Here is a 23,291-nt window from a genome sequence, read left to right as displayed (position 1 = left end):
TGCCTTTTATTTCTTTTTCTTGTCTGATTGCTGTGGCTAGGACTTCCAACACTATGTTGAAAAGGAGTGGAGAGAGTGGACAACCTTGTCTAGTTCCTGAGTTCAGGGGGAATGCTTTCAGTTTTTGTCCATTGAGTATGATGTTGGCCTCAGGCTTCTCATATATAGCCTTAATTATGTTAAGGTATGCTCCCTTTATTCCCATTTTGCTGAGTGTTTTCATCATAAATGGGTGTTGTACTTTATCAAATGCTTTTTCTGCATCTATTGATATGATCATGTGATTTTTGTCTTTCATTCTGTTTAGGTGATGTATTATATTTATTGATTTGCGAATATTAAACCATCCTTGCATCCCTGGAATGAAGCCCACTTGATCATGATGTATGATCTTTTTGATGTATTGCTGGATCCTGTTTGCCAATATTTTATTGAGGATTTTAGCATCGATGTTCATCAGTGATATTGGCCTGTAGTTTTCTTTCTTTGTTGTGTCTTGACCTGGTTTGGGGATTAGGATAATACTGGCTTCATAGAAAGAGTTTGGGATTTTCCCCTCTTCTTGGATTTTTCGGAACAGTTTGAGGAGGATAGGAGTTAGTTCTTCCCTGAATGTTTTGTAGAATTCGCCTGTGAAGCCATCCGGTCCAGGGCTTTTGTGTGCCGGGAGATTTTGGATTACTGTTTCAATTTCCTTTTTTGTTATTGGTTTGTTGAGACTTTCCACTTCTTCTTGATTTAGTTTTGGGAGGTTGTATGTTTCTAGAAATTTGTCCATTTCTTCTAGATTGTCAAATTTCTTGTCATACAGTTGTCTGAAGTAATTTCTAACTATCATTTGTATTTCTGAGGTATCAGTCGTGATTTCTCCTCTTTCATTTCTGATTTTGTTTATTTGTGTCTTCTCTCTTTTTTTCTTGATTAGACTGGCTAGAGCCTTGTCGATTTTGTTGATTTTTTCGAAGAACCAGCTCCTAGTTTTGTTGATCTTTTGGATTGTTTGTTTAGTCTCTATGTCATTTAGTTCTGCTCTGATCTTGATGATTTCATTCCTTCTTCTTGCCCTAGGCTTTGTTTGTTGTTGTTGTTCTAGTTCTTGTAGCATTGTGGTTAGGTTTTTTATTTGAGATTCTACTAGCCTTTTCAGATATGCCTGTATTGCTATAAACTTCCCTCTCAGGACTGCTTTTGCTGTGTCCCACAGGTTTTGGGTTGTTGTGTGCTCATTATCATTAGTTTCTAGAAATTTCTTGATTTCTTCTTTGATGTCATTGTTAACCCATTCATTATTTAATAGCATGTTATTCAATTTCCATGAGTTTGGGTGTCTTTGATTTTTTTCTCTGAGGTTGATTTCTAGTTTCAGGGCATTGTGATCTGAAAAGATGCTTGATATGATTTCAATTTTCTTGAATTTGTTGAGGCTTGTTTTGTGACCTATCATGTGGTCTATCTTTGAAAATGTCCCATGTGCACTTGAAAAGAATGTATATTTTGCTTCTTTGGGGTGAAAAGTTCTATATATATCAGTTAGATCCATGTGGTTTAGTGTGTTGTTCAATGCCTGTATATCCTTGGTGTTTCTTTGCTTTGATGATCTGTCTATTGTTGATAATGGAGTGTTGAAGTCCCCTACAATGAGTGTGTTGTTGTTGATATCCTTTTTGTGGTCTTCTAGTATTTGCTTTATGTATTTGGGTGCTCCTATGTTGGGTGCATATATGTTTATCAAAGTCATGTCTTCTTGATGGATTGTTCCTTTAAGTATTATGAAATGTCCTTCTTTGTCTCTTTTTATTGTCCTTGCTTTGAAATCCGTTTTGTCTGATATCAGAACTGCTACCCCGGCTTTTTTTTCCGGTCCGTTTGCTTGGAATATTTTTTTATATCCCTTTACTTTCAGTCTGTGTAAATCTTTTGTTTTGAGGTGTGTTTCTTGTAGACAGCAAATATGTGGATCCTGTTTTCTTATCCATTCCGTTACCCTATGTCTTTTAATTGGAGCATTCAATCCATTTACATTTAAGGTTATTATTGACGTGTATTTATTCATTTCCCTTTGTACCTCTGTTCCTCTCCTCTCTTGTTCTTTTCTTCTTTTTTCTTAGAACACTCCCTTTAGCATCTCTTGCAATGCTGGTTTTGTGGAGATGTATTCTTTCAGTCTTCCTTTGTCTGAGAAACTCCTTATTTCACCTTCTATTTTGAATGAGAGCCTTGCTGGGTAGAGTATTCTTGGTTGTAGGCCTTTGTTTTTCATTGCTTGAAATATTTTTGACCATTCCCTTCTGGCTTGTAATGTTTCTGTTGAGAAATCAGTTGATAGCCTTATCGGAGCTCCCTTGTATGTTATTTGCTGCTTTTCTCTTGCTGCTTTTAGGATTCTCTCTTTGTCTTGGAATGTTGCCATTTTAACTATGATGTGCCTTGGAGTGGGTTTTTGGGGGTTCCTCTTGATTGGAACTCTCAGTGCTTCTTGGACTTGCATAGCTTTTCCTCTCATCAGGTTCGGAAAATTTTCTGTCACTATTTCTCCTATCAGATTTTCAATTCCATGTTCCTTTTCTTCTCCCTCTCGTATTCCGATGATCCTTAAATTATTGTTCCTAATGCTATCCTGTAATTCCCTTACATCTTGTTCATATTTTTTCAATCGTTTTTCATTTTGCTGTATTGTCTGGGAGTTTTTCTCTACATTATCTTCTAACTCACTAATCCGATCCTCTGCTTCGTTAAGTCTGCTTTTGACTGATTCTACTGTGTTTTTCAGTTCAGAGATTGTATTCTTAAGTTCTTCCTGGTTCCTGTTAACAATTTCTATGTCTTTTTTTATGCTGGTGTAGTTCTCTGCCAGTTCCCTGTAATTTTCTTGGAGCTGCTGGTAACTTCCTTGAAGGTTGTCATAGTTGATTTTAAGGATGTCGAGTATATTGAGCTTCTTTACCACCATTGTTTTGAATTCCATGTCTGACATTTGGGCTATGTCTATTTCGTCTATCTCTCTTTCTGAGGATTCCTCTTTTCTTTTCATTGAGGGGTTATTTTTGCGTCTTACCATGTTGGATTCTTTTTGTTTTTATTTATTTATTTATTTATTTATTTATTTATTTATTTATTTTGGAGGGGGGTAGTCTGCTTTGACTTCCCTCCTTTGTGGCGTAATATTCTTTATCGAAGGTCTGGGAGTTTCAGTGGTGCAGTCTCTTTGATATCCTGAGCCTGATGGTCTTGAGTTACCCTTTATGTCGTTTGTTTATGCTGTTCGGTTATATTTCAGATGTTCTTTGATAGGATCTTCCTTCTGGCTACTTGGTTGAGAGTCACTCTATCTGCTTTGTCTTGAGTTCTTTTAAAGGAGAATTATGTTCTCACTTGCCCGGCAGCACGCTGTCTCCTGTCCTTCAGCGCCAATGCCACTTGGTCGAGTCCCGTCTCTGCCAGCGGGCAGAGATCCGCTCTCCGCCTGACTCCTCTCTGGGGTAGCCTGTGGGCGCCAAAAATCCTTTGTGTGCTTCCCGCCACAGCTCGGGCAGCCGCCCCAGTCAGGAATCCCGTTTCGTCCCCTTTTTCTCCGCTATCCTCACTAAACAGGTTGTTACCAGATGGATTTTCTCTAATCCAGCAGTGCCTTGGCTCAACTCCCGCCAATGTCCAGCTGCTCACTGAGATGTTCTGTCTGCAATTAGACCAAACTGCAGACGGGTCTCCGGAGCCTAAAACCGCAACCTCTCCTCACTCCTCCGCCATCTTACCTCTGATCAGACCTTCTTGATGTGAAAGTCACATTCACATTGTGGAAAAGACCGTTTGCTAGACCGAGTCTTTTTTGGTTGAAGATAGTAGCAATTCCTTTGAAATGTTATCATATCTTAATCTGAATTTCTCCCGTACCAGACTAAGGGTAAATGGTGAGAAATCCATGTCCTTATGGGAGAAAAAAAAACATTTTTCTTCAAATTCTTTTTATGAGAAGTCAGTGCCTTGGACATAAGTTTCACTTGCATTGAAGAACATCTTTTGCTAAGTAGAAATCATTTTTCAGGCAAGACCCTGATGTTTTAAGTTCAATAACCTGTTCCAACAATATGCCAAATTCTAGTTTGGAGAGAATTTTTACTGACATGTGTTTTTTGCAAGTTTTATGAGTTTTAAACCACAACTCACAGATTATCCAATAGTAAATAACTTCTGATCTTACCTTTCTGCATTAAAAATAGTCTACAAATCAACTTATCTAAAACAAAGATGATTTTTAGCTATTAATGTTGGTGGGTGCAGCCTAGGGTTGAGACTGCGTGCTAGATTCATACTTCCCAAGTTCAAATTCTTGTTCATGACTGACTAACTCTCCAAACTTGGGCAAGTCATTAAACTTCACTAAACCATAATTTCCTCATCTTTGAAGTGGGTATATTAATAGCACATTAATATCAATAGAATTCCTGTAAGGATTACACAAGTTTGTAGACATAAGGTGCTTATTGAAATGCTAAAAATGTTATTATTTTTACAATTTTTAAAAATTGAGTAGATTATACTTGGAAAATGAAAAGTTTTAAAGTAAGTCAATTGAAATTTTTTTCAGACAATTAAATACATTTGCTATCAATAAGGCAAACCAATGTTAATGATATTCTTTCTGTGAACTTCAATAGACTTGGATTTGCATCTAGCCTATAACCCATATCACTTTTGTTTGATTTTTTTGAAAAATAGACTTTTTTCCCCAGGAAAGATTTAGACATTAAAAAATTGAGAAGATAATACCCTGTACCCAGTTTCACCCTATGGCTAAATCTTCCATTACTATGTTATGTTTGCCACAGTTAATGAACCATTATTGATTCGTTGTTATTTTTTGTTTTATTGATTATGCTGTTACAGTTGTCCTAATTTCTTTTCCCTTTGCTCCCCTCTGCCCAACAACCCCTTTCTCTCCAGCAGTCCCCCCTCCCTTAGTTAATGTCCATGGGTCATGCATGTAAGTTTTTTGACTTTACCCTTTCCTGTACTATTTTTAGCATCCTCCTGTCTATTCTGCAGCCTCCTACTATGCTCTTTAATTCCTGCACCATTTCCCCCATTCACCTCTTTCTCTCTCCCAGCTGACACTCCTCCACATGCTCCCCATAACTATGATTCTGTTCCCACTCTGGTTGTCTGCTTAGTTTGTTTTTGTTTTTATTTTTTAGATTCTGTTGTTGATAGCTGTGATTTTGTTGTCATTTTAATGTTCATAGTTTTGATCTTCTTTTTCTTAAATAAGCCCCTTTAACATTTCATATAATAGTGGTTTGGTGATGATGTATTCCTTTGGCTTTACCTTGCTTGGGAAGCACTTTATCTGCCCTTCCATTCTAAATTATAGCTTTGTTGGATAGAGTAGTCTTGGTTGTAGGTCCTTGCCTCTTATCACTTTGAATGTTTCCTGCCAGTCCCTTCTTGCCTGCAAAGTTTCTTTTGAGAAATCAGCTGATAATCTTATAGGTACCCCTTTGTAGGTAACTCTTTTTCTTTCCTCTTGCTGCTTTTAAGATTCTGTCTTTATCTTTAACCTTTGGCGTTTTAATTGTTATGTGTCTTGGTGTGGTCCTCTCTGGGTCTAGTTTGTTTGGGACTCTCTGTGCTTCCTGGACCTGTATGTCTATTTCCTTCCCCAAATGTGGGAAGTTTTTCTTCATTATTTTTTCACATAATTTTTCAATTTATTGCTCTTCTCTTATCCTTATGGCACCCTTATGATTTATATATTGGCATGTTTAAAGCTATCCAGAAGTGTCTAAGCCTCTCCTCATTTTTTTCAATTCTTGTTTCCTCATTCTGTACTGGTTGACTGTTTATTTCTTCCTTATGTTCCAATCTGCTTATTTAAACCCTGTATCCTTTCCTTCACCACTAGTTTTGTGTGGATTTCCTTCATTTCACTTAGTATAGCCTTCATTTCTTCTGTCATGCTTAACCTTTTCTGTCAAGTCTGTGAGCATTTTTATCACCAGTGCTTTAAACTGTGCATCTGTTAGGTTGGCTATTTCTTCATCACTCAGGTCTCCCATTGTAACCTTGACCTGCCCCCCTCCCCTTTGGGCAGTACTTCTCTGTCTCCTCATCTTGACAGCTTCTTGTGTTTGCCTCTGTGACTTAGGTAGAGCTGTCGCACCTGTTACATTGTAAGGGGCAGAACCTTAGGTATTTGTTAGTGCTGGTGACCTGTTTCACCACATTGTGGCGCTATATGTGGGGGAGGGGCCTGAGAGGAAATAGTGCTGCTTGCCCCATACTCACTCCTTTTCCACGCATTTCTCCCCTTTCCCATACTAAACAAGCTGCCTCCACTGAGACACCAGCAGTTTCTTCTTCTGCCCCAATTCCCCACTGGTTTTTACAGTCAGAAGCAATGTGGCTCTACTTTCCCTGGAGCTGGAACCATGGGCTGCACAGTCTGATCTGGGGCTGGGATTGGTCTGGTTTGGGGCTGGGATCACTTCCCAGGTTTAAAACGTATGACTGCGCTTTTTGCCATGGCTACAGTCCCTGTGCTGCTGCTGCTGCTGCTAGCTGCTCTGCCAGCTGGTGCAGCCCAGCACCTAGTCCTCTCCATCCCAGCTCCGCCCCTCCTACCTTTCTGACTGAATATTTCTTCTTTATTTCTTTGTTTGTTGAACTTTTATGTAGTTTGATTTTTCTGAATTTTCTGGGTTTTTTAGTTTTGAAGTGGTTGTAAACTCCTTCTCAGTTGTGAGGGAGTCACAGAGTGTCATCCTAAGACTCCGTCTTGTCCCTGTCCCTATTGATACATTATTATTAGCTAAAGTCCATGCTTTATGCGGATTTTCTTAGTTTTTACCTAATGTCCTTTTTCTGTTCTTGAATCCCATCCAGGATAGCAGATTATCTTTGGTCATCATATAGTCTTCTTAGGCTCCTCTTGGCTGTTCCAGTTTCTCAGACTTTCCTATTGTTTTTGATACCCTGACAGTTTTCAAGTACTGGCCAGGTATTTTGTAGGCTGCCTTTTTATTGGAATTTGTTTCTGTTTGGGGGGAGGAAAACATGGAGGTAAAGTGCCATTTTCATCGCATCATAAAGGGGAACTTCCTATCAACATGAATTTCACTATTGATGTTGACCTTGATCACATGCCTGATGTAGTACTTGTCAGATTTATCTACTGTAAAGCCACTCCCAGACCCCTGCCCCCTTTTCATACTGTGCTCTTTGGAAGGAGGTCACTATGTACAGCCCACACTTAAGGAATGGGAATTTATGCTCCCCTCCTTGTCGGCAAAGCATCTACAAAAGTTTTTTGTAATTCTTCTGCATTGCCTCTTCTCCCCCATTCACTTATTTATTCAATAATTTGTTTATATCATTAGGGACCCATGGATATTCATTTTACACTATGGGTTATAATACAATATTACATTTTTTATTTTGTTGTTCACATTGTTCCATCTTTGTATTGGGAGATCTTTGTATTGGTTCCCCTGTCTCTTTGACATACACCCATCAATGTTTTGTTTTGTTTTGCTTGTTTTGTAGCACTTCCTTACTTTCTGGCATTATTAGATGCTCCAGGCTCATCTTATATATTTCCTACCTTAGTCTTGGAATCAGCCATTTCTACAAGAAGCCTTAGTTTCTTTACTGGAGAATAGCATTAGAAACCAAGTGCTGGAGGCTATGTGTGTGAGTTGCTACTGCAGGCCATTTTCTTTTTTAGATAATTTCACTTTACCTAACAAAGAAATATATGGGTTTATACTAATCCATATATATATACACAAATAATTCTAGATATAACCATTTGTATCTGTATTAAGCTAAACATGAGTTTGTCCCGATATCTCCAATTCTATTACCACTTGGATCATTCTAGCCTCCTAATCCCCTTGCTTACCTATAAGTTTCACTCCAAAAGTGAGCAATCTGGCTCCCACCATTTGCCATCTATTATTCTACTTCAATATACATATGTAGCAGTATGAGTATCATTAACCTGTACTCCCCCGAAAAATAACATTCTCAACTAGGACCCAGAGCTTATGTGCTGTTCCTTTCACCTCCAGTGTTTCAGATGCCATTCATTTCCCAAGTTTCTTAGGTCAGCATTTCCCCCCACCCACTTCAGTGAGGTTGGCATTGTAATTTTGTCACCAATAAACAAATATCTGCATACTATATCAATAATAAAGGAACTTCATATGATTAAGTATATGTATACATATGTACATACATATGTAGATATATATACACACTTCACTTGCTTATAATAAAACAAGTTCTAGAAAAAGATAAAACATGAAAGTTTTATATAAATAGATCTGATATAAATTTTCTGAAATAAACTTTCTATATTCTACATATTTTGATTTATTTTTATCAAGTTTGTCCAATACTGTTCATGCAATCTATCAACTGTAATTCACCTTGGCTCCTGCCATCTAGGATAAATTTCTCCTTTCTACCTCTGTTTTTAATGTATGCATTATTTTCTGAGACATAAAATTTAGGAGCTTGAAGTACACTAAGCCTTGATCCCACCTGGAACAAACCACACTAATATGTTGAACCGCAGGCCAAATCCCATTTCTGTGGTTGTATACTGCTTTCCTCTGACTCACCATTTCTATCTGTCTCTATCTCTACAGCAAATCCTATTGAACCTTAATTGGTAAGAGACTGTTGTCTAAACTAAAACCAAATTATGTTAAGGATTTAAGGTATATATCATGACAAGGAAAACGTCAAACTTCAGGAATTTTTAATTTTTAACAGTTTAAACAAAAAGATACATCAAACGTAAGTTTAAATCCCTCTAGACCTAATTAGTGTGGCTCAATGGGTTTGGCAGCCTCCTGCAAAGTGAAAAGTCATTGGCTGGATTCCTGGTTGCGAGCCAGGTCCCCAGTGGAGGGCTGTGTGAGAGGGAACCGATCAATGTTTCTCTCACATTGGTGTTTCCCTCCCTCTCTTCCTCCCTCCTTTCCCCTCTCTAAAAATAAATAGATAAAATCTTTTAAAAAAATCAAACAAAAAGAAAAAGAAATGTCATCCCTCTGGTTTCTTTGATTAACCTTTTTTTTTCTGAAAATACAGGAAATTCGAGATTAAATAAAGGTTTTCTTCATTTCTACATTTCTAAAATGCAAACCAGGCAGGAGAGATGCGATTGACAACTACCTGCATTATTTAAGAATAAATTTCTGAGGCAGTTCCGTGAAGTGGCAATTTTGCAGACAATGTAGAATTCAGAACTGCTCAGGCAGTATTAGGCACCAACACACAGCGCACACAAAGCAGCACCTGGCAGTTTCTCTTCGGAGGCCTCCGGTGCCAGCATTTCACTTAGGTAAGAAAAGTCCTCTTCAGCAACCTTCTGAAATGCTTTAATTTGACACTCTCTGAAAGTGATACTTAAGTTGTGGAAAATCACATCTAATTGCAGCAGTCTACTTGCCATTATTTTACTATTGCTTCTATTTCTCTCTCAGCTCTTAAAGACCCCATGGGAAAGAAAATACCCCTTAATTGATGTGCTCTCATATTTAATGACTTTTTATCCATCCAGGTCAATCATTTTGGCACATTCTAAGACAACAGTAGTCATAAGGTCAAGGAAAGCTGAACATGACCACTCAGCTCGAAGAACTCAGTGTTTGTTGTCTGTGTGTTTTCTTTTAAAGGTTTATTTATTTTTAGAGAGAGGAGAAGGGAGAGAAAGAGAAGGAGAGAAATATCAATGTGTGGTTGCCTCTCGCATGCCCCCGACTGGGGACTGGCCCACAACCCAGGCAAGTGCCCTAACTGGGAATAGTACCAGTGACCCTTTGGTTTGCAGGCTAATGTCCAATCCACCAAGCCCCACCAGCCAAGGCTGTCTGTGTTTTTAATTCACTCACTAGGACGTAACTTCTTTAAGAATCTAAACCTTCTGTGAGCCACTCTATATGCACAGCACCTGCTTTTCTACCTCAGTGATGTTTGAGTAATGAATTTGTAACAGAACCCCTGGGCTTTCCAATTGAAACAGAACCCACAGGCTGTTTTGTTAAGGGCCCGATTGCCTGCCGCCAGAATTATAACTCTCAATACCAGAGTTTAATGAGAAGAAAAAGAATTGTTTATTTAATAGTTATATAGATTTAGATTATTTAAGGATTTCTGCTGTTAAGTGTTACTTTCTATAAAATGCCCACAAACACATATTTCTGCCTCCCCCTACCAAACCAGGCTAGTTTTAGAAAAGTTTGCGATACCGTTTCCCTACTTTCTAGACACAGTTCAGCTTTACCGGTAGTTGCCAATCATTCGATTCTGACTGGGGAGGCCTTTCTGTGTTGTGGTGCCCGCCGGCTTTTAATCCAGAACCACGTGGATTCCCAGCCTTTCCTTTCCAGAACCACAAAGGTATTCTCCCTTCTCCAAGCCGCAAAGTGTTCTCAAAGCTGCATGGCATTCCTTCCTTCTCAAAGCTGCATGGTGTGTGTTGTTAAAATGTCTGCCACTTATTTTTAAATCCCTGACCACGTCCTGTTGTGAGAAACGCTCACAATAAAAACTGGGACACAGGACTTGAGCAGTAAAACGAGGCCTTTATTCACGAGTCTGCAGAGCCGGGCGCACCCTCACAGCCAGGAGAATGTGCGCGCCAACTAGACAAAGGAACCTGGTTTTATAGTCTTAGCTTCCCCACCCTGAAATTGCCACCCTAAAGTGATTATTTTCTCCACCCTGAAATTGCCACCCTAAAGTGATTATTTTCTCCACCCTGAAATTGCCACCCTAAAGTGATTATTTTCTCCACCCTGAAATTGCCACCCTAAAGTGAGAGCGATTAGCTTCCCCACCCTAACGCAACTAGTTTCCCCTCCCCTCTCCTCCTTCCCCGTTTCTCCATGACTGGATACTCCGGAGGTACAATCTAACGCGTTCATCTAAATGCCCCTATTGTGATTTGTGAATATGCTAATGTTATCCACTCCCTTCTCAGAGATCCTTTAATTACATTTGCCCTTAAGACCCTTCAATTACATTTGCCTTTTGTTACCAATGACTTTGCTACTGGTTTGGGAGTCACTATGACCTTGTTTCTAACAATTTCCCCCTGTCTCTTTTGGAAAATTGACTACTCAAACCATTCTATTTATTCCTCCAAATTTAAGGAGGATTTCTTGACTTTCTTCCTCATGGTTAGGATTCCCTTTGGTCTCTCGGAGGAGGAGATTATGAAAAGTTGCTGCATCTGTTTAGTTAGTGCAGTCTCAATTAGTCTTTGAACTAAACCTCTGATGCATGGAATACAGCAGCCTAAAGCTGTGAGGACGCCTGTTACCACTATGAGGGATACCAGAGCTGATGAGATTATTCCTTTCCAGTTGCCAAACCAATTTTCTAACCATTCTGTTATGGGATTGTCAATACCTGGGTTTTCTGCTAGCTTATTTGCTAAGGTAGTTAGTCCCTGCAGAGCCTTAGTGATAGATTCATCAGGGGCTGTATTATTAGGGATAAAGGTGCAACACTGCCCCCCAAGCATTACACATACACCTCCCTTTTCTGCCAGCATCATATCCAGTACCATCCTGTTCTCCCAAGCCACTCAACTGGTGGCATTTAATAAATAAATCAACAGAAGAGCACTGACCCAAACACTGCTGCTATTTGATTTCTAGCTTTAAACTCATTTGGAACTCCTCTGGGCACCCCAATTGCGTCAATATAGATATGAGGATCAAAGGATCCACCAGGCACCACTGACCTCTTTTCCCTAACAGGGGCAGTCTAGTCTGGACCAGTTCTGGAAATGCTAGGGTAAATGGGATAGCCAATTGAACCAGGGCACAGGTTCCACTCCACCTGTCAGGTAGGATTTTCCAGAGACTCCTTTGCCCACAATACCACCAGACATCTGCTCTGGGGACTTGGAGGGGAATATAGTCGCCGGCCCCACTGTGAAGGTGGCTCGCATTTCTGGTATGAGTGCATGTTCGGAGTTCTTCTGCAGGGGTACCTGAATTTGCTTCCCACCTAGAGAGGCAAGAAGAGTAATTCATGGGCCCCACTGAGTATGAAGGGAGTGACTGAGTCCCATTACTCCTTATAGAGGGAAAGAGGAGAGACAAGCTTCTGCAAGTCTCATTTCCCCATGCATTCTCATCCTGGTAGAGAGCGAGCATACAGGCCATTCCCAAGGGGTCAGAGTCCCAGCCTAGTGGAAATGGTACAACCTGTGCCTGGGGTCTCCCTGTGGTACAAGCATAACAGTTGCTTTTATTCAGAGATTTAACGGTAAATTTGACCCATTCTACCCAAGCATTTGCATCCCCGTATCCAGTCTCTATCTCTAAGGTCTGTCTGAGGTTTAATACCTTAAAAACTTTTACCTTGGCTGGATTATTCTGGGGTCTTTTCTGAGGTGTTTCTGAGATCTAGCTGAGAGAAGTTAGATTTTCTAGGGAAGGAGGAGTTGTCACTAAGTGAAGACCTAGCCACCCTACTGGATTTATGTCAGATACATTAGCTTTTAGGCCATAAACTCTGGCAGCCACATGGGGTTCCTGACTTAAGGTCTGTGGCTGGTTCAGTGTCAGAAGAAGAGGGTTGCACTGGAGAGGCTGGCAGTTTCGGGAAGGAGCTCCTTGGTGAAAGTTATTTTAAGCAAAAGAGAGACCAGTTTTAAAATGAAGCCCATTGACCAACCCATACTTCGCCAACCCAACCACTTAGTTCAGCCAAACTGTTGAGTCTCAGGAGGCAGCAATGCAGATGGGCTTCTTAAGTGCGGCTTGTATGTACAGACAAGCACTCAGGAAATGAGATCATAGGCTTATGCCCTATGAAAACAGAAAGACACACACATGTTAATTCACACAACACAATTCACAAACCAGTCTTTAAATTTGAAAGACTGTCTTATTGGGAAGATATCCAGTTGCAAGGCATTTGATATTCTTCTTGCCTGTAAATTAAGCATTATTGATAATGTCACAGACCTGGTTTAACTTTTGAATGAAAACAAACTTTTAATTAAAATAAACTTTATAGACACAGCTGCACTAGTTTATAGTCTACCACTGATCATTGTGATTTTCCTCAAATCACGATTTTTCTCCCTAAGATTCGTCGTCGGCAGCCGTCCGTCTCGAGAGACGATGGTGTAGCTTCTTAAGTGTCTATCTGCACCGCCGAGAATGGCTGTGCAGTCCGACTCGGGAGTGACACGGCATCTGTCTCCTCCCGTGTTGAATTGACATCTTGCGATGACGCTGGAGTGTCCTCTCCAGTGGAGCTGAAGCTACAGAGCCTGGGCAGGGTGATATGGAGGGTCTGCTGTTGCCCATGCAGCAGACCCCCCCTCTCTTCGCAGCTGAAGGATCCAAGGGAAAGACGGAGTCGATACAGCTTGGCTTCAGGTGCGCCGCAGGAGTTGCCGGTGTTGACTACAACGTCAAACCGCCTTAGGGACTCCGGCTCCGGATTTTCTGTCGGGGTTTACTCCCTTAGCCTTTCCCCAGAAGAGGTATGCCGCAAGGCAGCAGAGGTTTTTTGGAGTCAGAGTTTTCCTTCTCTGATGTACCCTGACTGGAAGATCGAACCAGCGACACTTAGCTCGCAGGCCGACGCTCAATCCACTGAGCTAAACCAGCCAGGGCATCCCTAAGATTACCCTCCTCGTTATTAAAGGGACTGCATTAAGTCCAGTTTTAATTTAGCCTGTTCATTTGCATAAACACAACAAGAGCAGCCATTGATAGCATAAATCTTTTAAGTCTGCTTTGCTGGAACTTACACAAGGAACCTTCAGGATTACCTTTAGTCTGCCCTCTGGGCACAGAAGCTGAGCCACATACCTGCCATCTGGCCTTGCCTGTAAAACCCATGCTTTTTACAAATTCTTCAAGCTTTCCATTGTGCCTAAAGTTTCCTCCTAGCCATTTATCAGGGAAGCAACCTTTGTTTCTTCCCTAGAAAGATTGCCATGGACCGCACAACCACCCAAGGTGTTAGGCCTTTCCCTCATGGGCTTGCATTAGCCTAGGCATGCCTCCTTCAGGCATGACATTCCAGTCAAAGCCTCGGCTGACATTACCACCATTAGCAACTGGTCTTATTAGTTTTATGCAAAGGAACCTTATGTCACTTCTTACTTCTTTACAATGCCTAATACTGGAGGGTTCCCGTAAGGAGAAAAATATAAAGGCGTGAAGGAAAATCCTTGTCCTTCAAAACTGCATTTCCATGCATTATACCTTCTATTACTAAAACCATACAATTTCTTCTCAAAACCTTTATAAATTTCTAACCAACCTTTTTATTTACATGCCTTACACCTTTCCTGGTTCCCCTTCTTTCATGTAAAATTTCCCTGGGAAACCTCAATTCTTCCTTTCAGAACACAAGCAGCTGAGGTTTTCTTTTCCCAGGTTTAAAGCTTCCATAACTCTTTTTTTAAATTTTTTTTTTTTTATAATTACAACTTTCCTCAGACCTTCTGCAACATTCACAAACTTTCTAAATACCCTTTACTGCTTTAGATTTAACCATAACATGCTTCCAATCCTTGTTCTTTTCCACACGGTGAAGGACAGTACTCAAACTCAGTATCTGGCAGCTAAAAGTTCCTAGATTTGTAGATATTCTGCAGTTTTCTGAAGCTTAGACCTTGCAAACACCTGTCATGCAGCAATGACTTGAATGTTTAGACATATACCATTTTGCAAACAAAGCACATCACCTTAAGAGCATATCTAACCCACCATTTTGCCCACTTCAAAGATGGCGGCAGCATTACATGCAGCATCTTTGAAGATGGTGGCACCCATAAGTACCACCCACAAGATGGTGGCAAACCCACGTGACTTATCCACCATGGTGGAGCACTCACGTGGCTTACCCTAAATGGCAGTATACCTATGAGGCTTAGTGTCCAAATCACAACCTTCATGCAGGCTCTGGAGGGAGAGACCCATTTCTCCTCCTGCAGAGGTGGAGTCATTGGCTTTGCAGTCACTTCAGAGGCCGTAACCAAAAGGCGTGCTGAGAGGGAAGTCCCTTGAATCTGCAGACGGGTGGGCACTGCAGAAGCCACGCTCACCTGCAGAGGGGGCTGCGCCCCAGGAGCCTCCGATGCTGCCGCGGGAGCGGCCCCCACCTGGGGAGAGGGCTGTGCCGCGGGAGCCGCCCCTACCTGCGGAAGGGGTGGTGCCATGGGAGGCGCCTTTACCTGGGCGCAGTTTGGTGCCAAAACAGTTCCTTTGTCTGCCGGATTTAGAGAGTTAAAGAGGGCTACTTCCTTATTCTCCTCCTCTCTTCTAACATACACTTTCTGAGCTTCCCTGAAGAGTTTTTCAGTTGCTTTAATTGGCCCATTCACTTACTTTTTGCAATTTCTTACAAATATTTGGCCAGTTTCTGTTACAATGGTGACTTTTAAGAGTCCCTGTCCCACAGCATTCTCTGAATTTAGACCAGAATACTTCCTCATTTTGTCCCTGAGCTTCTGCAGGGATCTGATTGAGCTGTATTTCGAATGCCTTGGAGACATTCTGTGCATGGGGAACGGACTCCTTGATTTCCCTGATGATGAGGCTCCTAAGGTCTTTCATTTGAGCCCTAGCCTCCGGCCTGTTATCCCAATCAGGGTCTATACTGGGAAACTTTTGTTAGGCCGGGACAATTTCCTGACCGGGGGATGTTCCCTTTCCCATATCCTCATAGCAGCCCGTCTGATCATTCCCTTCTCTTCCCCACTGAAGATATCTAGTATAGACATTAATTCTGTCCACATGTATATGCTGGGTCCGGGGAACTGATCTAATTATTCTGCCAGTCCAAGGGGGTCCTTTACCAAGCGCTTCATATTGCGCTTGAAGTTTCTAACTTCAGTGCTTGTTGAAGGAGCATTTGACATATCTAATATGTCCTGGACCCATGGAGACCTCCCTAAGGGGAAACCGGCTGCTCTGAGGGAATGGGGAAGTTCTTTAGGTCTTGATTACATTGTTTCAATTCCTTTCTTAATTTAGATAAGTTGCCACCAGCGCCGTAGGTGTCATGGGGGCGGATACTGGTGGGATATCTGCTAGGTGTTCCTGGCCTCTTCCGTCTGTACTGTCCGTCCACGGTGCCTCTGCCCAATTGGCCGCCGGCTGGCCAGGGCTGTAAGGCAGTGGGAGACAGGACAGAGGGTCCCAGGCCTTCTCTTTTTCTTTTTTACAGGGAAGAGACCTGCGGATCTGCTGGTAGGTGGTGATCAGCAGAGAGCATATTCCCTCTCTTCCTTAAAGGCTAATGCCTGGCCCTGGCTGTTGTGACCCAGTGGACCCAGCACCAGCCCGTGAACCAAGTGTCGCCGGTTCAACTCCCAGTCAGGGCACACGACCAGGCCACACGCCAGGTCCCCAACTGGGGGCACGAGCGAGAGGCAACCACACAGCGATGCCCCTCTCTTCTTTCTCCAAAAACAAATAAACAAACAATCCAAAAAAGCTGAACACACATATAAGACCAGGGCTTTACAAACCCAACATTCATCAGACCCAAATCGGGGCTAGGAGACAGATTTCCCCTAAATGGGTTCCTTTGGCCAAAGGAAACAATAATTTACCATTGTCTGTTCTTCCTTACTTTTGGTCCCCACCCCTAGGCCTAAAATTTCCATTTCCCATCCTCAGCTGATTCCCGTGGCTGAATCCGGCTGTGTTCTCAACCTAACGGACCCAGCAGAGGGGCACTCCACACTCGCTTACTTGCACACAGACCGAGATGCTTCGTTCATCTCCGGCCGCTTCCCTCACAGGACAATGGACCCAGCGGAGGTGCACTCCGGCCGTTCCCTCACGGGAGAACGGACCCAGCGGAGGTGCACTCCGGCCATTTCCTCACAGGACAACGGACCCAGCGGAGGAGCACTCCGGCCGTTCCCTCACAGGAGAACGGACCCAGCGGAGGTGCACTCCGGCCGTTTCCTTCACGGGACAACGGACCCAGCGGAGGTGCCTTCCGGCCGTTCCCTCACGGGAGAACGGACCCAGCGGAAGAGCACTCCGGCCGTTTCCCTCACGGGAGGACGGACCCAGCGGAGATGCACTCCGGCCGTTTCCCTTACGGGACAACGGACCCAGCGGAGGTGCACTCCGGCCGTCTCCCTCACGGGACAGCGGACCCAGCGGAGAGGCACTCCACACTCGTACCAGCCACACACACAACTCGTACCAGCCACACGCACAACTCGTACCAGCCACACGCACAATCAGCTTCCCGAGGATGCCCAACCACCAAGGCAGTACTTAAGTCCAATTTTCCTACCTTGGCCCGTGCACGAGGTTGCCTGGTTGCCGCGGTGTTTGCTTTTGTTTCCCCCTGCGTCGATCCACTGCTGTCCCAACAAGAAGTCTCGGGTCGTTTCCGGACACTGAGGCGGGTGGGCCCTGGGTCAAGTGGGCCACCCAAAAGCGGGTAGGACGCGTCTCCCCACCTTGGCTCAGAGCCCTTCCCGCACACAGGCGGAGGATCCCGGACGAGCCCCCAAATTGTGAGAAACGCTCACAATAAAAACTGGGACACAGGACTTGAGCAGTAAAACGAGGCCTTTATTCACGAGTCTGCAGAGCCGGGCGCACCCTCACAGCCAGGAGAATGTGCGCGCCAACTAGACAAAGGAACCTGGTTTTATAGTCTTAGCTTCCCCACCCTGAAATTGCCACCCTAAAGTGATTATTTTCTCCACCCTGAAATTGCCACCCTAAAGTGATTATTTTCTCCACCCTGAAATTGCCACCCTAAAGTGATTATTTTCTCCACCCTGAAATTGCCACCCTAAAGTGAGAGCGATTAGCTTCCCCACCCTAACGCAACTAGTTTCCCCTCCCCTCTCCTCCTTCCCCGTTTCTCCATGACTGGATACTCCGGAGGTACAATCTAACGCGTTCATCTAAATGCCCCTATTGTGATTTGTGAATATGCTAATGTTATCCACTCCCTTCTCAGAGATCCTTTAATTACATTTGCCCTTAAGACCCTTCAATTACATTTGCCTTTTGTTACCAATGACTTTGCTACTGGTTTGGGAGTCACTATGACCTTGTTTCTAACACTGTGATGCATGGCACCCAGTTCTGCCCATTCACAAGACCTCACACAGGCTCTCTGTGCTCTTCCCATGCCACTCCCTGTGCCCCCTCCCCCGCCCCCATCCAAGACCCCTCCCATCTTCTTGAGGCCTTGGAAGCATCAAACCATTTGCATAACAAAGACACTAGCCACTAGCCCCAGGTATGCAAAAGCATCCTGAAAGCTGCTTCCTTTTCCCCATCCCCCAGCCTCAAACTCTGGGGGTTTTTGGACACCCCCGTTCTGTAACAAATTGATGGAGTGCCTACTGGCCATGCGGCTCTGACCTGGGAGTGGAGGGGACACAGATAGAGAAGATGTGAACCTTATGTGAACCCTGCCCTCCAGGAGGTTGAAGTAGGACATGTGAATCAGTGATCATAAGACAGGGTGACCAGGCTACAGAGGTTCCTGTTTTCTGAGGAACTTTGTGTTGGGTGCTGGGCTGGTCCTCAGTAGTCATGACCACTCTCCCCCACAGCAGCTCCATGATACAGGGAGAAAGGAAGAGACTACAGTTCAGAGGAGTTAGTGAATTTGCTCAGGTTTTCATAGTTGGTAGTCAAGTTGAAATTGAAAGCTAGGTCTCTGCAAATACCATATGATTTCATTTATATGTGGAATCTAAAGAACAATATAAATGAATAAACAAAATAGAAACAGACTCGTAGATATGGAGAACAGACTAATGATTTAGAGGAAAGGGGGGTTGAGGGACTGGATTGAAAAGGTGAAGAGATTGAGAAGTATGGATTGGTGGTTACCAAATAGTCATGGGGATGTAATGTACAGCGCAGGGTTACAGTCAATAATATTCTAATAACTATGTATGGTGCCAGGTGGGTACTAGAAACATAAAGGGGACCACTTTGCACAGATTGGTGCAAAAGTAATGTCCGACTTTTTTAAAAGAAAGTTTTAGATAGTATTTATTAAATGTGTGCCTCTTCTTATAATTTTTTGATGTCACAGTGACTAATTTGTACCTTTTTTTCAGATTATTAAAGTATTGTTCATAATTATCTGCAATATTTGCACCCATGTTTGTCCCATCTAAAGACCACATTAGAAATGTTTTACTCTAGAGCCCTGGCTGCTGTGGCTCAGTGGATTGAGCATTGGCCTGCGAGCCAAGTGTCGCTGGTTCAATTCCCAGTCAGGACACATGACTAGGTTACACGTCAGGTCCCCAGTTGGGGGCGTGAGTGAGAAGCAACCACACAGTGATGTTTCTCTCCTTCTCTTTCTCCTTTCCCCTCTCTATAAAAATAAATAAACAAATAAGTAAATTATTTTAAAAGAAGAAAGAAATGTTTTACTCTATGAGTTTCTTAAAGGTGCCAATGTAAGTACAGCAGCAAAGTCTATTCAGAGTGCTTATGGGGACAATGCAGTGACTGAAAGAAGTTGCAGGAGGTGGTTTTCCCATTTCCGAAGTGGGGAATTTCAGTTTGAAAAATGAGCTAAAAGAGGGTCGTTCAAAAAACCTTGATTCCGAAGCGTTGGAGCTGTTGTCACAGAAAACCCCACCATTCCTCTCGGGAACTTGCAGAACAATGTAACGTAGCCCATACAACCGTGCTATGCCAACCGAAAAGGATCGGAAAGGTTTCAGTAGTTGGAAAATGGGTCCCACACGAACTGTCTCCAGAGAATCTGCAACAGTCTGTTGCTTGTTATAAATCATTGCTTACGCAATACCTTCAGTCACCTTTTTAGGTAGGCTTGTTACAGGTGCTGACAAGTGGATCCTTTACCATAACATTAAATGCCGCCAATTGTGGATCAGTCGAGGAGGAAGGAGAGCTCAACAACCAAGAGCAGGACTTCACCCAAAGAAGATCATGTTGAGTGTATGGTGGGATATGGAAGGAATTGTCCATTACAAACTGTTAGACAACGAACAATTACTGCTAATCTTTACTGTGAACAACTTCATCATTTGAAAGCAGCTTTGAACCAAAAGTGATCCTCCTTGGTCAACAGAAAGGGTGTCATCTTCCATCATGATAATGCTCGTCCTCACACAGCTCGACTCACCAAAAATTTCTTGAAAAAGCTTGGTTGGAAAATATTTCTTCATCCTCGATATTCTCCTGACCTTGCTCCTTCTGATTATCACTTGTTTCGGGGACTACAGAACCATTCTGATGGTCTTAGGTTGACATCAAGAGAAGAGGTTGAAATGAGTTGGATTCATATTTTGCTTCAAAACCTAAAGAATTTTACAAGCGTGGCATTTTAAGCTAGTTGACAGATGGAATAAGATTCTAGAAATCAAAGGAGGTTATATTAATAAATAATTTTCCTAATCCTGGGCTTTTTCATTTTTTAAATAGAGCTTGAAATCGAACATTATTTTTGCACCAACCTTATATATGCTCAACTAACCACTATGCTATGCACCTGAAACTAATACAAAATAACACTGAATGTAAACTGAAATTACAAAAAAAAATGTAATTGCTTCTGAAAAATAAAAATGAATAAATTTTTTAAAATTTTTAGCATTTTAATACAGATCAGCGTGTCTGGTTCATTTCAGCTCCTTCACGGCCAAACCTGGGGGCAGGGACTGCTTCAGCTTCTCTGCCTTCTCTTTGGCCGTGATGACCAGGGTGTACAGGTACCGGCTGCACTGCACTTTAAACTTCACGTTGTCCTTGTTTTTCTTGATCTTGACGGATTTGCCGTCCTTCCGCCTGGCTGTGAGCAGGAAGTCCTTGATCTCCTCAATTTTGCAAGGCATGGCTACGAGGCGCGGCCGGCACAGCAACCGGTGTCCTGAAAAATTTTTTTTAAAGCTAGGTCTCTCCAGACCATGACAGAGGCTGCCATTCCAGGGAGGTCAGAGAAGAAGGGAACAAGAATCATTGTGAATGGAGACAAAGGGGCAGCTTCTAAGGCAGAGGAGGCACCGCAGGAATGTTGAGAAATCGAAAGGTTTTATTAGCCCTAGCCAGGTTGCTTAGTTGGTTGATTGTGGGTTCGATTCCCAGTCAGTGTGTGTACAAGGAGATACCAATCTGTTTCTCTCACACAGCTACATCTCTCTCTCTCTTTCTCCCCCAACTTTCTTTCTAAAAATTAATAAACATATCCTTGGAGGAGGATTTTTAAAAATGGTTTTATTTATAATGATTAGGCTTAAAGGAACCTTCAAAGTTATTTGGACCACCCTACTTGACTTGCAAGACTGGCAAGAGGTTCACTAAGGCCCTGCTCAAACATCTCCAGGGACAGACAGCTGATCCCATCGGGGGCAGCGAGCCCTTGGAAAATTCTGACCCCATCATCTGCTCCACTTGGAATCACTAATCAAAATCACTTTGTAAAGAGGAAGATGGAAGCTCCTACTTGTCAGTGTTTGTAAGTATACATAGCTTTTAACAAAGACACAGAGAAACAAGATATTCTAGATGGTACTACTCAGAACAGGATGCCATAATGAGATGGCTGAGTCAGAAGAAAGACCTTTTGTGGATTTCTGCCTAGGAAAAGCAGTGGGTGTTGGAATTCTGGTTGAGAAAGAAAATAAGGGAACACTAGAATGATGTCATATTGAGGTTTTCACTTTGGGTGGGTCAATATTGGCTTGTTGAGAAAGAAGTGCCAGATGGCCTGTAAAATTTAAGGCACTGATATCCTGAGAGTAAGGTAGAAATAGTATTTGACAACTTCCATTAGGGCAGAGGCGCATAGGGAAAGACTACACACAGTGTGGGTAGCACACTAGGGCTCACTTTCTATTCCCCTGGTTCTTAATGTCCTCATGTGTAACATGAGGGACTTGTCACAGATCTTGCTAATATCCTATAGAGGGTTTTAATTTTATTTTACATTATGCGATGCAAAAAATTACCATTACTTTTTCTCTAAAACTGATATGGCTTTTCCAAGTCTTCACCCTCCTGGATGGAGAATTTTTCTTTCCTCATGTTTCTAGGAGTCTCTGGGTTTCACGCAGTCCAGAACATTCTGATAAGGATGCCTTGGCCTTCTAAACACTTTGGTTTCTTTCACGGGTCCATGGTTTGGACTGCCTTGAAGAAGCAACTTTGCCATTCTTCAGCCAAGCTTGGGGATGTCATTTTTGAGGTATATGAGAATCTGAGCTCCCTGGCTGCCCCATGTAAAGTCCAGCTACCCTCTGAAAAACAGCAAGGAGAGAGGTTTGCTCTCTGCCATTCCCAGAGCTCATCCCCACCTTGGGAAGAAATGAAAGCCTCTTTCCTCTCATTAGATTCACTTCCACCCCTCCCAACTTTGGCTTCTCTCTCCCCACTACACACTGAATCCATTATGATCATATGCTTCACTTTTTCAACACATAGGCCATGGGTGAAGAATGTATTCTGGGTGCCTAAGAAATTCTTCTCTTTGGTTGTGTACTGGACATAGTACTTGTAAAATATTTGATGAAATAATTTGAAGCCAAGGCTTTTCTCTGAAGATGATTTGATTTGCCTCTGCAAAGGACCTTGGGGAATGAGCAATCCAAGGTCACATTAATTCAACTACAGGACTCTTTACAAAGTTAAATAGTTTAACAATTGATGTAGCTGTACGGGTGCCTCCCAACTGAATATCAGTCTGATACTTTAGAAAGGTTAAATTCTTACTAATATAGCTATGTATCATATTGCCCCCAAAGTTAGGATTTAAAACAGCCATCATTTATTATCTCTCATGGTTCCAGTGAGTCAGGAATTCAGAAGCAGCTTATGTGGGAGGCTCAAATTTAAGGTCTCTAATGATGTCGCAGTCAAACGTCAGCTGAAGCTGGAGGCTCCACTTCCAAGAAGGTTCACTTATTAGGCTGGCAAGTTGATGCTGGTTATTTGCAGGAGGCCTTGGTTCTTCTCCATGTGGGTCTCTCTACAGAGTGGCTTGAACGTCCTCACAGAGCAGTGGTTGGCTTCCTCAGAGATAGGGATGTAAGAGGTCAAGACAGGAGCAGCAAAGCCTTTTGTGACATAGCCTCGGAATTCATACATTGTTGCTCTCACTTCCACCATATTCTATAGGTCACTCAGGGCCAGACATGACCCTGAGTATCCAAGGGAACTAGCCAGAGCATGTATACCAGGAGGTGGGACAAACTGTGAGCTGTCATGGAGAATGATGACCACATGTAGAAATTAGGGCTCAAGTCCGGGGCCATGTCATGGAAAACCCCT

At 42.6% G+C, this 23,291-nt stretch overlaps 1 pseudogene; it reads right to left on the bottom strand.

The window, feature by feature from the left end:
- Positions 1–20,602: 20,602 nt before the first annotated feature.
- On the bottom strand, positions 20,603–20,889 carry LOC150003267 (large ribosomal subunit protein eL38 pseudogene; annotated as a pseudogene).
- Between the last annotated feature and the right edge of the window lie 2,402 nt (positions 20,890–23,291).

The sequence above is a fragment of the Furipterus horrens genome, unplaced genomic scaffold, assembly GCF_987537825.1.
Source record: "Furipterus horrens unplaced genomic scaffold, mFurHor1.1.pri manual_scaffold_8, whole genome shotgun sequence".
Taxonomy (NCBI): Eukaryota; Metazoa; Chordata; class Mammalia; order Chiroptera; family Furipteridae; genus Furipterus; species Furipterus horrens.
The sequence above is the reverse complement of the archived record's forward strand: the minus strand, read 5'-3'. Positions and strand labels throughout refer to the sequence as shown.